Source organism: Orcinus orca, chromosome 3 (assembly GCF_937001465.1).
Source record: "Orcinus orca chromosome 3, mOrcOrc1.1, whole genome shotgun sequence".
Classification (NCBI taxonomy): Eukaryota; Metazoa; Chordata; class Mammalia; order Artiodactyla; family Delphinidae; genus Orcinus; species Orcinus orca.
The window spans coordinates 58496374-58509240 of record NC_064561.1 but is presented as its reverse complement, the minus strand read 5'-3'; the positions used below and the strand labels follow the sequence as shown (position 1 = coordinate 58509240).

Genomic DNA, 12867 nt, shown 5'->3' with positions numbered 1-12867 from the left:
CCGCTTGCTGCAACTAGAGAAAGCCCTCGCACAGAAACAAAGACCCAACAGAGCCATAAATAAATAAATAAATAAATAAATAAATAAAATTGAAAAATACATAACTACCAATCCAGTATAGATTAAAATATAGTAAGAGAGTACCATCAAATAACTTATATTGATAATTCAACAGCTTAGATGAAATGACTGTTCCTGATAAAATATAACTTACTAAAATATATCAAGAATAAAAAACCTAAATAGTCCTATAACAATAAATGAAACTGCAAAAATAGTTATTATCTTCTCTTATAGGAAGCACAAGTACAGCAGTTATATAGGCAATTCTCCAACAATTTCAAAAAGAGTTAATTCCAATCCTTTACAAAATCTCTGAATATGAAAAAGGAGGGAACTACATCTTAATTTATTCTGTGAAGCTAGTTTAACTTGATAACAAAACCAGATGAAGACAGGATAAGAAAGGCACACTAGAGTGTCTTTTTACCCATGAGTGTATATATAAGAATTAAAACAAATTATTGGCACAATAAATAAAGCAGTCATTAGATGATTTTTCATTTTGACAAACAGACAAACATAAATGCAACTGGAGTCCTACAGGCAGAAGAAAGTAGAGAACAAGGTAGAAGTAATATTTGACTAAGAATTTTCCAAAAACAATGAAAAATATCAAGCCAAAGGTCCATGTCTGGAAAACCTCAGGTAGAATAAATAATGAGCAATATAGACAACAAAAACCTCAAATAACCAACCAAATAACCCCACCCACAAATCTAAACTCGTCATTTTTGAACTGCTGACAATCAATGATAAAGAGAAAATCTTGAGACATCAAGAAAATAAAGACATTAAATCAGAGGAATAAAGATAAGAAGTATATGTCATAACTGGAAGACAATGGTATGACATCTTTAAAGTTCTGAATCTCAAAACTGTCAGCCCAGAATTCTAGTCACGATAAAAATATTTTCAAAGTCAAGGTGTCAGGAGCTCAGCTGAGCTAGAGACAGCTGAGCTGCCAGGTGTTGGAGTAGCCAATTTAGACAACAAGGCAAAATGAAAATAACAGACAAGTTTTTAATCACTTACTGTCACAGTACAAGCAAGAGGCTAAACAGGAGAAAGCACTGACTCCTCCATTCCATTTTCCCTCAAGGAATGGTGCCTCAGTTAAGGGTTAAGTGGATTAGCACAGATGTGGGGCTTGTGTCACTGCTGAGGGAGCCCTGATCAGAAAGCTCCCGCAATTTCATGGACCTGGAAGCCAGGGGCAGGGAGAGTAGGCTAGACTTGGAAAAGTACTGAGTGCTGAGTCAGTGCGGAGAACAAGGCTTCAAGATTCCCTCCCCTCTTCCCAACAAAGGGGTTTCAGCAGAAGTGTCTGACAAAGGCTTCTGCCAAGAGCCCCAGTGAAGAGGCCTCCAGGGGCACTTGAACTAGGAATGCAGATATACATAAGAGCATAGGTGGATGGGGGATGGGGGGGTGGGGGGTGGGGACGGGGGATGGGGGTGGGGGGTGGGGACGGGGGATGGGGGGTGGGGGGTGGGGACGAGGGTGGGGGTGGAGGGGTGGGGACGAGGGTGGGGGTGGAGGGGTGGGGACGAGGGTGGGGGTGGAGGGGTGGGGACGAGGGTGGGGGTGGGGTGGGCCTGCTGCAATTCCTTTCAGAGACTGCAATGCACAGGCTGTGCTCCAAGTCTGGTGTGGGGAGGGCAGCCAGATAAAGCTATAAAAAATTAATAAACAGAAACCTCCATTAAATAGAGTTGGGAGACCAGAAAGGGGAGCTCTCACACCCAGCGCCATTGCAGAGCCCAAGAGGAAGAAGTCTCCTCTCCTTTCCTGGCAAGGACTCAGCCAAAGAAAACCACTGACTCTTTGTTAACTGCAGCCCTCCCAATTTCCTTTTCCCCTTTTCTTCTTTTGCTGTGTGGGGACTTGCATGTGGCTCGCCATGGTTGCAGATCCCAAATTGCAATTCTCTGCTGATCCTGAATACACCCATCTTTGCTGGAGAAATATCTGGCAGTCTATGTTTCAGGTCCAGAAAGACTTTGTAATTGCCTATGGCCAGATCTGAAAAAAAATCACACATAGGTTTTTAGTCAGAAACAGGACTACTTGAAAGGTAAAACAAAGACTCCATGACACAAATAAAAGTTGAGAGAATTCACTACCAGCAGAATGTGCTACAAAAATGTTAAGGACATTCTTTAGGGAGGAGGAATATTATAGTAGACAGAAACTGCAACACCAAGAGTGAACCGTAATGTAAACTATGGATTTGGAGTGATTATGATGTTCAATGTCCGTTCATCAGTTGCAACAAGTGTACCCCTCTGATGGGAAATGTTGATAATGGGGGAGGCTGTGCATGTGTGCGGACAGGGGAGTCTATGAGAAATTTCTCTGCCTTCCTTTTCATTCTGCTTCATATATGAAACTACCTTAAAAAAGTAAAGTGTCACAAAACAAAGAAACAGAAAACCAAACCACCACTCTTGCCATCATTTATGTTTTCATTAGTCTTGAGTCAGGGAGGCCTTAGACACCCCTGTACACCGGCTCTCCTGTGTCACGCTTACGGAGCACCAGGTGCTGTGTTAAGCAGTTTACTGACATTCTCATTAGATTCCTATGATAACTTATGAGCTGAGTATTATTTTACAGAAAACAGAAGTTTAGTTCTAGCTAACACAAGTTGAGCACTTCTTGTGTGCCAGGTATCGTGCTGTCTACTTTTCACAAATTGTCCTATTTATCCTCACCACCAACCTATGAGGTCACAGGTTCTATTATTTTCCTAATTCACAGTTGAAAAATCTTAAAGACAGAGTGTTTAAGTAATGTGCCCAAGCACAGACAAGTAGGAAGCATTGGTGTCAGGATTCCAAAGACCCATGCTCTAAGCGCTAGCTACATGGTTGCCTGGAAAATGTGGGAATGACAGTAGAATACAAAGAGAAACTAAAGCAACACAGAAACATGAGAAAAGCAGAAAACTGGGAACTTTTCCACCTGGAAAAAATAGTAAGATTAAATGTGGGAAAACAGTGCTAGCTATCTTCAAATATTTCCAAATTCTGAAGGGGAGAGCTCTCTGTGGTGCCAGGAACCAGAGCTGACTTGGCTCACTGGGGGTATATTTTCATTTAAAGAAGAACTTTAAAGTACAAAGTTCCCTAACATCTCAGTGGGCAGCTTCAGTAGGAGGTGTTCTAATGTGCTGGAGTTAACCATAGTGAGTGATACAGTAAAGGGGATTCCTGCAAGTCAGGCATGGAAAGGATATGAGGAGTCGGAACTAGGTAAGTTCTTGTTCCCTTATAACTCTCAGTTTTGATTTCAATACTAACACTACAAACCTTGGTTGGCTAAAAAAGTTGTGAACTTCGGGCTTCCATGGTGGCGCAATGGTTGAGAGTCCGCCTGCCTTTGCAGGGGACACGGGTTTGTGCCCCGGTCTGGGAGGATCCCACATGCCGCGGAGCGGCTGGGCCCGTGAGCCATGGCCGCTGAGCCTGCGCGTCTGGAGCCTGTGCTCCGCAACGTGAGAGGCCCGCTTACCGCAAAAAAACAAACAAACAAACAAACAAAAACCTTTGAACTTCTGGAGTGACAACCTGGAACCAATGGCAAAGTGCTCCATTTGAAAAAAGAGCCACGCTGCCATCTGGTGATCATAATAATTGTTATTTTTATTCTTTTGTTTTTGAGTGTTTGGAAGAAAATCCATTAATACCCATCAGTAATTAAGATATAAAAGTTTCCTTAATTGTTGACATTTTTCCTTCAGTGCATTGTCTCTGTAACATTCCCTGCTAAAAAGGTCTATTTTGTTTTTACTTTTTATTTCCATAAGTAATAAAATTTTGCATCTATATCCCTACAGTTGTCTGATCTGATACAGTTGTCTGATCATTTCTTTGCAATAATTTCCTAAGAAAGGAGATGCTGTGTCAAAGAGTATTGTTTAATTTTTAAACTTTTGACATGCATTTTCCAATTGTTCTTCTCAGAAATATTGTGCCAACATGCCATCATTTTATAAGGGAACGTTCTTCCCTGCACCCTCACCAGTTCTACATAAGATCTTCAAGTTGTTTCTTTGCCTATTTGAGTTTATTTAATTATATATAGATAGAATTTCCTCTACTGTAAGTCTGTAGTTTCTGAATACTACTTATGTTTAATATTCATATACACATTTTGTAAATTTTCTTGGTTTTCTTTTCTGCTGGTTTTTTCACCTGTTCTTCTTTACTTACTGATTTGAAAGAGCTCTTTATAAAATAAAAGAGTAATACTGTATTTTAAAACATTGAATATCCTTACAGGCCAGGCATACTGCTGCTAAAGCACATATTTGAAAATAGCTCAAATTCTCTAGGGGAGTTTTATTTTCTTCTCTACCCCATCACCATGCAATCAATTAAAAAAAATTAACTGTCTAATATGCACTAGGCACATCACAGTGCTGGTGATATGTCCATGCCTTATCACTCAACCATGCCCTCTTATATATATATAATACAGGAAATATTCGTAGTACCTTTACTAAATTGTGAAACTTTGTAGTGGTTCCAGGAGTCTAAGGGACAAAATTTTTATTGGAATATCAGGACTTCAATTCAGACTCTCAAACAAAAAATATATGTCTATTTTGTGCCAGTTACTGACCACAAAGAAGAGATTTACATAGGTAAATAAAACACTGCCCATCTCATTATGGGCTTACAGTCTAGCGTGTTGAAGGGGGGGAATCAAGCACAGAAAGCAATAATAGTAACTACTACTTATGGTACAACTAAGAATCAAGTACTATGCTTGTTACTTTTGATGCATTATCTCTAATCCTTACCACAATTCTGAGATGTGATTTTTGTCCGCATTTAAATAATAAAAGGCTGGAGTAAGATTGGTCAAGTTGGACAGTTCAGGTGAAATAGGGTGGTTTTTCCTGGAAGTAGGGGGTTCAACCTGGAGGAGGTTTAATGAGGAAAACAGAAAGATATTTAAGCTATGATTTAAATTCTGGCTCCAATAAAGAGCCTGTGTGTGACTATCTCTCTAGGGCAAAATGCTGGGGGGAAGTGGGGGAAAGCACAGAATGGGAGCTTCAGAAATTTTCACTTCAGAAGCCATTAAAGTTGATTTACATCCTTTGTGAGAGGTAATCTCTTTGAGAAAATTTTCCATTTTTTTCTGCCCTGACTTGAGTAAATGAGTCATTAAAAATAATTGGAATTATGGTTAAATAGGGAACAATAAGCTAAGTTTGCCTCCTCTCATGTTCAAAACACCACTGTTATGACAAAAAAATTTTTTAAATTAATAAATCCTTAGAGAGAAAATATGCCACAGGGATTACAAAATTCATATGAAGATACTGTGAACTAGTTTGACAATAAATTTGACACCTTAGATGAAATGTATTAATTCCTAGAAAATGTGACTTGCTAAAACCAATTCATGAAAAAATGAAAATCTGAACAAGTCTATCCATTAAAGCAACTAAATGAAACATTAAAAATCATCCCAGGGAATTCCCTGGCGGCCCAGTGGTTAGCACTCTGTGCTCTCACTGCAGAGCATGGGTTTTTCATCCCTGGTTGAGAAACTAAGATCCTGCAAGCTGTGGGAGCATGACCATCAATCAATCAATCAATCAATCAATCAATTTCTCATTGAAAAAAAATTAAAATAGGGCTTCCCTGGTGCGCAGTGGTTGAGAGTCCGCCTGCCGATGCAGGGGACACGGGTTTGTGCCCCGGTCCGGGAAGATCCCACATGCCGCGGAGCGGCTGGGCCAATGAGCCATGGCCGCTGAGCCGGCGCGTCCGGAGCCTGTGCTTCACAAAGGGAGAGGCCACAACGGTGAGAGGCCCGCGTACCGCAAAAACAATAAATAAATAAACAAACAAACAAACAAATAAATAAATAAAAATAAAAATCATCCCATAAAGAAAGCTACAGGTCCAGATGACTTTCATGAGGAATTCTTCTAAGCATTTAAAATGGAAGAAACAAAAATCTCCCACAAACTCTTCTAGAGAATAGAAAAATATGGATACTCTTCACCACATTTTGTAAGGGCAATGTAACTTTGATGCCCAAACTTGATAAGACATTACAAGAAATGAAAATTATAGGGTACTATGTTAACAAAATAAATCAACTTATCTACTGATCTCTCTGTGTTACAACCATATTAAGTTTATTTTCGGAATGCCATGTTTATTAATATTTGAAAATAAATTGTTGAAAACCACCACAATGTTAGAGACAAAGGAGAAAAAACATGACAATCTCAATTTGAGAAGGACTTGGATGTAAGTATTTATTTGGAAGATGATCCTAGGAAACACAAATGAGGAAACTGGGAAAGTGAGACAAGGGTGGGAAAAAAGCTAAGGAAAATATATTAATGAGCAGGTTAATATTGTGGAAAATTGGAACTCTCTGAACACGTGTGAGAAAAATGGCTCAGAATCACACTAACAGAGGACAGGGATGCTGCGACATTTATCCACTGATTGCCATTCCCTGCACTTCTGGCTGCTCCTTCTAGCAGCTGAGAAAGCTCCCCTGGTGCTTGAGAAAGCTCTCAGGCAGAGAAGAGAGATCAAGGCTCCTGATGTGGAAAGCTGCCAGGGCAAATATCTCTTGTGGTTACTGCTGAACCCACGCGGGCCAAGGGAATATGGGACAGGGCACCGACAACATATGCTACAGAATCCAAGAGGATAATGTAAGAGACAAGAAGTCATGCACAAAAATCTGATAAAAATTTTAAGAGCTAATTTTTCTTTGTGGAAAAGAAATACAAATGTCAATCTAAATGATCAGAAAACAGTGATATGGAAGGTGACAGAGGGTGGCAGATGCAGCTCCTACTTTCTATGTCAGGGGAGCTATGGAAATGTATTAGCTTTAGAAATTATGTTTACTGTTTAATAAAATAATAGGTAAGATTAATAGAAAGTATATTATATAAACATTACGACAAAACATATCAAATGTTTTTTACCTGAGATTTTTAAAAACTAACTCTCTCCTGTCAGATAGTTATGATAATTGCTATTATCATCCCATTTTCCTGTTAAGAAAATGAAGCTTAGAGAGGTTCAGAAACATGGTTAGGGTCACACCTAGCAAGTAGTGGAACTAGGAAATGTTCCCAAGCTGTCTGACTCCAGAGCCAATGTTTTTACCTACAGTGCTGTATTATGGTTTGATGTTAAAAAGTTAAGCGTAACTAAACAATAGATAAGTGAAATAGGAAACAAATATTGAGATGATGGAGCTAAACCAAAATAAACATTGATTCTATTGAGTGTAAACAGACTACACCAAGTAGATGTAAAGATTGTTAGACAATAAGATACTGAACTACATGTTCCTTATGTGAGACATACATAACTTAAATATAAAGCAAACTAAAAATTTAGGTTAAAAGGTTTGGGGGGAAAAGCCCCATATAAGGTCTAACAAAAGGAGAGCTTGGGTGGCTTGCTAAAATTAGTCAAAGTAGACTTTATAGCATTAAGTATAACTAGACTTATGAAGAGACACTTTACAATTGTAAACAGTTCAATTCACTAGGAACATATAAAAATTATTTCAGCCTAAATATCAGCAGTCATTGAATAATGGCATGTTTCTCTGTTGAGTGACAATATACTCAATTTCACTAAATCAAAATTGTAAAGGAGATAAAATATACCCCCGATCAGGAAAAGATGTCTTTATGTCTTGAAGTAAAGGCAATGCATTCTATCAGGTGAACTCTGTTCTGCAGCTTAAGTTCGGTGGCTCTGTGATTCTGAGTTCCCATGGTGTTTGAGTCTCTGATTGTAATCTTCACCAAGTCAGTTGTTGAGGCAGCTAATTCATTCACCCTGTCCTGTCTGGAAATTCCTGTAGCGGGAATGGACTCATATGGGTCCCAGTGTGGGAGAATTCATCACCCTAACAGCTGGAGACAATGCACTTGCGAGGTGTCAGGATGACCAACTTGGGAAAAGAAGAGGACTTAGCAGCCTATATGTTTTCTCCAGAGCACTGGCTTATCCTGATTTAAGACACAAAATTAAAACGGGCTTTGAGGGACTTCACTGGTGGCACAGTGGTTAAGATTCTGTGCTCCCAATGCAGGGGGCCCAGGTTCGATCCCTAGTCAGGGAACTAGATCCCACATGCATGCCACAACTAAGAGTTTGCATGCCACAACTAAGGAGCCCATGTGCCGCAACTAAGGAGCTGGCAAGCCACAACTAAGGAGCCCACCTGCCACAACTAAGACCCAGTGCAACCAAATAAATAAATATATATATATTTTTTAAAAAAGCAGGCTTTGAGAAGTCTTGGAAGATTGGAATGTGTCCCTATGGCTTGACTCAAGTAACCTCACAGTGAGGGACATAACTATGGATGAGTTGGATGATGTTAAATGTTGAAGACAGGGCACAATGACTGTGTTTTGTTAACCAAATGTGATTTTAAAAAAAAAGCTTGACAAAGATACTGCTGATAAACTAATGGAAACTTTACACAGCTCTCTACAACCCATCTGGTCTACAGGGAAGGCGAAGCTGCTCAGGGGGTTGAACAAGTGAACTGCAATAGGCCTGGGGTGGAAAAGGCGGGGCGGGGGGCGGGGGGGGCACAGAATTCAAGTCTGAGGCCTGTGAGTCACTCTAGGGCCGGTAAGACCGTCCCATAATATTGTGTAGGTTGCTCACTGCACAAGGGCACCTGGTTCAGAGGTGAGGGTGAGAGTATACAATCCAGGCTGCATTACTTTCACCAAGCTGTATAGTCATCCTGGTGCTGGCTTGCCATAGCCTGGAGGAAAGGGCACCTGTCTACTAGCCAAACTGTGTGTCTGAGGGGCTGTGTCTGCCCAGAGGGCCCCTTTGTCTAAAAGGGCACTATGTATGGGTTAACTGCATTTAGTAGGTGCTGTGCTTGTAGATGCTAGGGAAACAGACCCTTATGAGGCTGTTAAGGAAACTGGGACAAGAAATAATGTGTCTTTTCAGCTGTCTTGACAAAATATAGCCTTAAGCAATAAATCTGTGTTACTGCATTACATGGTTCAAATGGCTCAAGCCCGCAAAGACCTTAGAGCTGACCAGGTGAGTCTAGGCATTTCAGTCCCTCCTTTTAAGAATGATACAGCAGAACAAAGACAGTATTGCAAATAATACATTCCGACATGGAACCCAAGCTGTTAGGGGCCTCCCCATGGGAGGACTCCCAAATATGGCATGGATTCAAAGGAAAGAGAGATCTGACACAGCCCCAGAGGTTCACCAAGCCTTTGTGGAGGAAGAGACCTTTGGCTGAGTGTGTAAGGGGGACTGTGGACAGTAACACCAAACAAGGAGGTTGGGGATGTACAGTGGGACTTGCATGCCAGAGTGAGGGAGGTAGGGAGTGATTCGCACGTACCTTTTTTCAGTAGGTGGCAGGGAGCCATTAAAGGTTTTTGAGCTGAGGCATGATGAGATCAGTGATGTACTTTATTAATCTGAATTAGGGCTCAACCTCTCAAGAAAAAGAGATGGATGTGAGAGGTGAAGTAGAAAGTACAGGACTTGGTAACTCTTTTAACAGAAGGAGTGGAATGTGGCTGGGCCTATTTGTTTTCCTTCCAATTTTTTTCCACCTAATCTCCCACTCTTTGGCTCCCTGTAGGCTGTAGCCCTTCAACTTAACAAAGATATCAATCTGTAGTCATGGAAAAACAACATCTCCATCTGAAGGTTGCCAATAGCTGCTCTTTTTACCTCCTGGTGTGTTGCCCTGAGATCTTTTTGTTTATTGGGAAAACCTCCTGACACCACCAGGGGAGAGTTCTAGCAGTGCTCAGGCCATCCCAGCTGGGACACAATGCATTTAGCTCCCTTTGAGGCAGAGACAGGAAGAGTCTAGAAGTAAGACTTAGCAGATACTCTAGAAAATGGGGCCAGGGTGTTTTGGTTCCTGCAAAGCGGGTGGTGCTCTGGGGCTCACCTGAAAAATGAATTGCATTTGGAAGGGTTCGAGACCAAATGAGCCACCATTCAGAGGCCTTGCCACAAGGTTCCTAGTGCTTCCAAAGTGAGATTTCTTAGATACCAGCTCCTCCATTCGAATACCCACTGTTGTAATGCCTTCTAAATCATACTGACCATCCAATCTATTCTTGAACACTTACAATTCCAATACAGGCAGTCTGATCTGTTGAGGGACATTTTTAACTAATAGAAAGTCCTCCCTTTATTTGAGTCCTAATCCATCTCCCTGTGACTGTCACGTATCGATTTTTGTCTACGTCAGAGGTGGTACAAGCTGTGTGCATGTGTACAATTTGTTAGTCGCTATCAAAATGGCCAGCAGTCTCACTTCTAGGAATATATTCTGAAGATATATGAACAAAGGTATATAAAATAAAGGTCTATTGTGGCAGTTCTCTTTCTAACACTGGAACTATTCAAGTAAAACTTGAATCACCATCATATGGATACTAGAGAGGGGATTAAACAGGAGATTGGACTTGACTTCAAGTCAAACTCTTTACTTATTCATCTACGGTAAGAGAGGGAGCAGGCCTTTCTGGTCTCACTCATTTTCTCTATTTGTTTTTTCCCCCTTGGCACAGGTCATGAGTATCTATGGAGAAGGGCATCAAGGTCAGGTCAGAATCAGGTGACTTCACAAGGTCCCTGAGATATTTAAGGTCATCTCTTCTTGTTATGCTTAGGTGGGAGCAAGGAGGAATCCAGTAGTCCTCCCAGACATACTGTGTTTATGGAAGCACACACTCTTTTGCAATCATGAAACCTATGCTGCCTGACTAAGGGGCAGCAGCAGGGGCCAGGGAGGCAGCACTAACAAGAGGAGCCACAGCAGGTGCTATGGACATGGCATCCACCAAGTCTTCACACTCAGGACAGATCAACTGAGCACTGGCAGGAGCAGCCTTCATGGATCCAGGAGGAAGCAGAGCCAGCATGGCCAGGGCAGTTGCTTCTGACATGTCCCCACCTATGAGGTGAGGTCTTAACATGTTTGTGGCAATGGCTGTAAGCATCTTTTTGTCCTCAGAGGGCAATTCAGCATGTCAGAAGGAGGTACGAGTCTCTCCCCAGAGGGCAGCATGCATGTGGTGCTGGCATGCCTCTACTGGAACAGCTAAAGTTCCAGTGGTGGGACCCCCTCATCTCAAGCTTGCAGACTGAAAGCTGCATGATTAACAGGATGGAAGCCAGAAGGTCTCCCAAACCATGCTGAAGCCTAGAGGGAAAGAAAGGAAAATGACAGAACTCCCAACAGAAGGCATTCCCGTCACCATATGACTGGAAGAGGACAAATCAAACTTAATATCATCCTCCTGCTGGCCCTTTGCCTGGCATGGAACCACTAGGGGTGGAAAAGAAAGAAAAAAGGCTGGAGCAGCCCAGGATGCAGAGGACACAGATCCTCCTCCCATGAAAAACAAAACAAAAACAAAAAGCCATCAGCCTCAGCCTTACCGAAAGGGAGTCTGGGTGGGTGGTCAGATTACTCTTCCTTTCCTACTTTCTACTGACTTCAATACAATTGTGAAAGGCCCTGTCCTCAGGTCTGGGTGGTGAATCAGGGGAAGTGAGAAACAGTAGTCCCCTTCTCAAGGAGCTCACAGTATAGTACAGTGTATTGCCATCTTTTCTCTTATTCTCTTTGCTTGCTCATGAGAATCACTAATGCTGAATCACAAATAGTACAAGGCAGATTGATGAGTGCCACAGGAAAGGAAATCATGTAAAGCTGAAGTGAATGGAATGGTTTTCTCTCTGGACTATGGGCTCCAAAAGGATAGGGACATAGCACATAGGTCAACTCAATCGTGCAGTGGGAAGGAAAACGGTCTTGCTGCTGCCTACTCTGTGCCAGGCATTGTACTTGGCACTTAACCTACATACCTAATTCTCACAACAATTTTATAATGAAGGTATCATCATCTCAGTTTTACAGATTAAGAAAATGGAGGCCCAGAGGACTTGAGTAACTGACCCACAGACACACAGGTAATAAGTGATAAAGCTAGGATTGCAACCTATGTCTTTCTGACTACTTAAACTATGTTCTTGGCAGCAGTCCACAAAAGCGAATTTAATAGGCAAAAACTGACTTACATTTTAAAAAGCCTTATTTTGACCTACAGTATCGTTGCAAAAATAGTAGAGAGTTTCCATATATTCCTCACCTGGCCTCCCCTAATGTTAATATCTTAATACCATAGTACAATGATCAGAACCAGGAAATTAACATTGGTAACAATATTACTAACTAAACTAAAGCTTTCATTTGCATTTCATCAGTTTTTCCACCAATGCCCTTTTCTACTCTAGGATTCCATCCAGGATCCCACATTCATGATTTCTTTTCCACAGTAGTTTCATGCTAATGAGGCTACAAATAATGTACATACCCTGCATTTTGCTGAAATCTTTCTTAATTTTATGACACAGAATGTAAATGACACTTTGTAAATGGTCTGTAGGCACTTGAGAAAAAGTTGTATTTGTACTCTGCTGTTGTGTTGTGTTGTGGGATGTCCTATAACCATCAATTAGGTGAAGTTGGTTGAGAGCCATCTTTAAGTCTACTATGTCCTCACTGATTTTTCTTTCTACTTGTTCTATCAATTACTGAGATATTGTTATTGACATTTCTGAGTATATTGTAGATATGTCAGTTTCTTCTTGCAGACCTATCAGTTTTTTGCTTCATGTATTTTGAAACTCTGTTAATTGGCACACAAACAATTAGGATTGTCTTATCTTCTTGATAAATTGGCCCTTTATCATTTCTACATGGTCCTCTATC

General features: G+C 41.1%; 2 long non-coding RNA genes across 2 annotated transcripts in view; one reads left to right on the top strand and one right to left on the bottom strand.

The window, feature by feature from the left end:
* Positions 1 to 260: 260 nt before the first annotated feature.
* LOC125963946 (uncharacterized) lies at positions 261 to 1759 on the top strand. The gene is made up of 2 exons (XR_007476411.1): positions 261 to 1498; positions 1602 to 1759. It is a non-coding gene; the product is annotated as an uncharacterized LOC125963946 (long non-coding RNA).
* The window catches only part of LOC125963938 (uncharacterized), a 54317-nt gene continuing 43097 nt past the window's right edge, over positions 1648 to 12867 (bottom strand). The window contains exons 9-11 of the long non-coding RNA XR_007476401.1: positions 4871 to 4989; positions 3375 to 3571; positions 1648 to 2085 (exon numbers count right to left, since the gene is read on the bottom strand). This is a non-coding gene — a long non-coding RNA (uncharacterized LOC125963938). The remainder of the gene's footprint in view (positions 2086 to 3374; positions 3572 to 4870; positions 4990 to 12867) is intronic.